This window comes from Salvia miltiorrhiza, chromosome 7 (genome assembly GCF_028751815.1).
Source record: "Salvia miltiorrhiza cultivar Shanhuang (shh) chromosome 7, IMPLAD_Smil_shh, whole genome shotgun sequence".
NCBI classification, from domain to species: Eukaryota; Viridiplantae; Streptophyta; class Magnoliopsida; order Lamiales; family Lamiaceae; genus Salvia; species Salvia miltiorrhiza.
The window spans coordinates 39,775,726-39,778,968 of record NC_080393.1 but is presented as its reverse complement, the minus strand read 5'-3'; the positions used below and the strand labels follow the sequence as shown (position 1 = coordinate 39,778,968).

The window sequence follows — 3,243 nt, the reverse complement described above, 5'->3', positions numbered from 1 at the left end:
GAATTCCAAAGCCAAAATCAGTCACTGCTGATTACATACATTCTCTTAGACCCTAAGCATATATCTGTTTATCCAGAAGCCAAAGGTCAAACTTGCTTCAAAGAACTTGTTCTTTGTAAGTATAGTTGGCACTCGTTCAAACCTCCCCCCATAAGAGTGTTTTGAGTGATTCGGAGGTCAGAAGGGTTTTCTGACTCTGAGAGTCTTAGCACGGGTTGTGTTAAGCAAGGGAAATCCTACGTGAGTGAAGCGTGGGTACTGGAGAAGGGTTTTCTTCAGTGTACGGTTGTGTGCACCCGGCAAGCACACGGTTCAGTTTGCAGTGCACCTGTTAAGCACTTGCGGAGTGGATTGTTGGTCTGATCAACCAACCGTGGATGTAGGAAAGGGTTTTTCCGAACCACGTAAAAGTCTCTGTGTTGTTTACAGCTTTGAGTTTTACATTCTTACTTGTGTTATTTCAATTGATAAAACTGAACACTGACTAACTGCAAAGAGAAACCATAACCAACAACTTGCTCCACCGAGGCTATTTCGAAACTAAGTTTAATTTCCGCTGCGTACGATATTAGTCTGACTGATCTATCTTCTGATAGTCAGGAAGAGTGTTATCGTCTCTGTCTTAGCAAACACGACCGAAGCCCTTACTTACATCAGTTAAGTTCCAGCAACTTAACTGATAACTCTTTACTGAAGAGCTTTCAGTATCAGTCGTCAACCCTGTTTGGTCAAAACTGATTTCAGTAAAATCGGCGTCTTTGTTTGCATGTAAAGTTTCGGTTTGATCTCTGACTGAGATCCCTCTGATTGAGGTCGGTAGATTAATTTGAAAATAACCTATAGGTGTATTCCCCCCCCCCCCATACACCTATTCGAGACCCTCAGGACCTAACATTTGTATTGCATATTAAAAAATTAATTATCTTAATTAAATACTGTAATTAATTGTGTGAATTTCATAAATTTAATTAATATAACAATTTTAATAAAGTAGGAAATAAAATGAAATTAATATAGCTATTAATCATGTAGACTAATATATACTTTAAACACTAAACACACTCGTATAAATTCACGTATCGAAAAGAATATTGATACTTATTCTAGGACAAAGGGAGGACTACAGTCGCTATAATTTTTGAATAATATTGATACTTATTCTAGGATAAAGGGAGCATTACAGTCGCTACAATTTTTGAATAATTAAGCAATACATCATTATATGTAATTATTAGTCGTAGCACAATAAATTAACAAAATAAGAGCATCTCCAACGCTTGGACCGAAGGAAGCGTCGATTCGGGCCTTCTATTGCTGCGCCGAACCAGGGTGGTTCAAAGCCGAGGCTTGGCGGAGACCCGGGGCGAAGGAGAGAAAAGATGATCGCGTGCGGGACACGCACGGAAATTAAAAAAAAACGAACAATTACATAAGAGAGGAGAGATGGGGGAAGAAAAAGAAGAAAGAGAAGGGTAGGGTGGGGTGGGGTGGGATGGAGCGATGGGTGGGTAGGTAATTGATTTTGAATTTTTTAATTCCTTTTAATTTTTAGCCCAATTTTTAATTATTGTTATTTAATTTATTGTATTGTATTTAAATTTGTAATATTTATTGTTAATTTTAATTATTGAAATTTTTTATTATTAAAATTATGTAATTTTTTTAATTATGTCTGTAATTTTATTTTAATTATTGTAATGTTTAATTTTAATTTTAATGAAATTGAGAATTTAAAAATAAAAGTGTAGAAATATGTATTTTGTGAAAATGAGGATCTAAGACACCCTCTAAGACCCAATGCATTGGAGAGAGGTGTGTCGGACCACCATCTAAGACACCCCCTAAGACACCATGTATTGGAGATGCTCTAATAATTACTCCATCCGTTCCACTAGAAGTGAGACTCTTTCTATTTTAGGTGTTTCACCATAAGTGAGACTCTTTCTTTTTGGGTAAAAGTTTTACCCTCTAAATACCTTTTCATTTTTTTACATACACATAAAATACACATTTCTTAATTTTGGTGCCTAATGCCCAATGAGACAGATGGAGTAATTTAGTAGAGAAGAGATGATGGTGCATTGGTCCGAAGTTGATTGAGCGCTCAAGAGCAAATTGTTGTAAATTATGTATGTTCGCTTATGTGTAAGATGTAAGGTGTAGGGTCAAGCTGCCCGCTGCTTAGCTTTTATGACCTTGTTTGTCCTTTTTTACGCACCTTCTCTCTCTCTCCCATTCCTTTATTTATCATTCCCCTCTCTCCCAATCTTTCTCCTCACACTACTACTACTCCTTCTCTCTCTCTCTCTATGTTCATCTCTCTCTCTCTCTCATTCACACCCCCTCTCCCCTCCAAACCCTAATTCTCATCCATTGGAGTTGAGCACAAGATGGGAAGCTTACTTTTTGAGAGGAATGTTGTTTGGCTCGAGGCCATGACAAGATCCATCCTCACATATATGCATCTTTTTGCATAAATTTATATCGAATATTACTTTTATAATATGTCGGTATTTCCATGGATCATATGTTAGGCGTCGGACCAGGCTTCATTCCCCCCAATTTCTTGCTTCAATTCCTTGCAATACAATTTCAGCCCTTTGTCGGTCGTCGGCTACGCTGGTATTATTTATTTGTATTGTGTGTGTGTGTTTATTTGATTTAATTTTGTTTTGGTAATTAGTTTGAGGTTGTTGGGCATGCAAGAGCAGATTGGTGTAATGATTATGAAAGTTGACTTGAGCTTTCAAAGAAGAAAGGAGCATATATGTACCCTCTGCACCCCTACTACTAGAAATATTTCTTCATCATTACTCTATCTATTTTTCTTTTCTAACTGATGTAAAATGGTTTTTTGTTTTGTTTGTTAACTTTTAATTCCTTTGTCGGTTTACTAGTATGTATGAGCTCCATCATCATATTATGATGATTACTGCCATCATGGCCTAAAAAATCTGCTCTCTTTTTCTGCTTTCCTCGGATCTCCATTTTTACCATATTTTTCGCCTCCTTTAATTTTTTTCACCTCATGCACTGTATATATATAGAATATTGGCAACTTCGAAATTACTCATTTGCCATTATATCGCAGCTAGGGATGTTCTCGTCTCATTTCTGCACCCTTAGTTTCTCACCATTAATTTAGGGTTTCATTCATATTGATGCTGTGTGTGGACCGAGAATCTTCTACGCCTACCAAACTAACTTATATATAAAGTGAGACTCAACTTTTTCTCATGAACA

The 3,243-nt window shown here is 36.7% G+C and overlaps 1 long non-coding RNA gene across 1 annotated transcript; it reads left to right on the top strand.

The window, feature by feature from the left end:
* Positions 1-2,226: 2,226 nt before the first annotated feature.
* On the top strand, positions 2,227-2,975 carry LOC130992916 (uncharacterized). Its single transcript, XR_009091476.1, has 2 exons — positions 2,227-2,622; positions 2,712-2,975. It is a non-coding gene; the product is annotated as an uncharacterized LOC130992916 (long non-coding RNA).
* Positions 2,976-3,243: the final 268 nt, after the last annotated feature.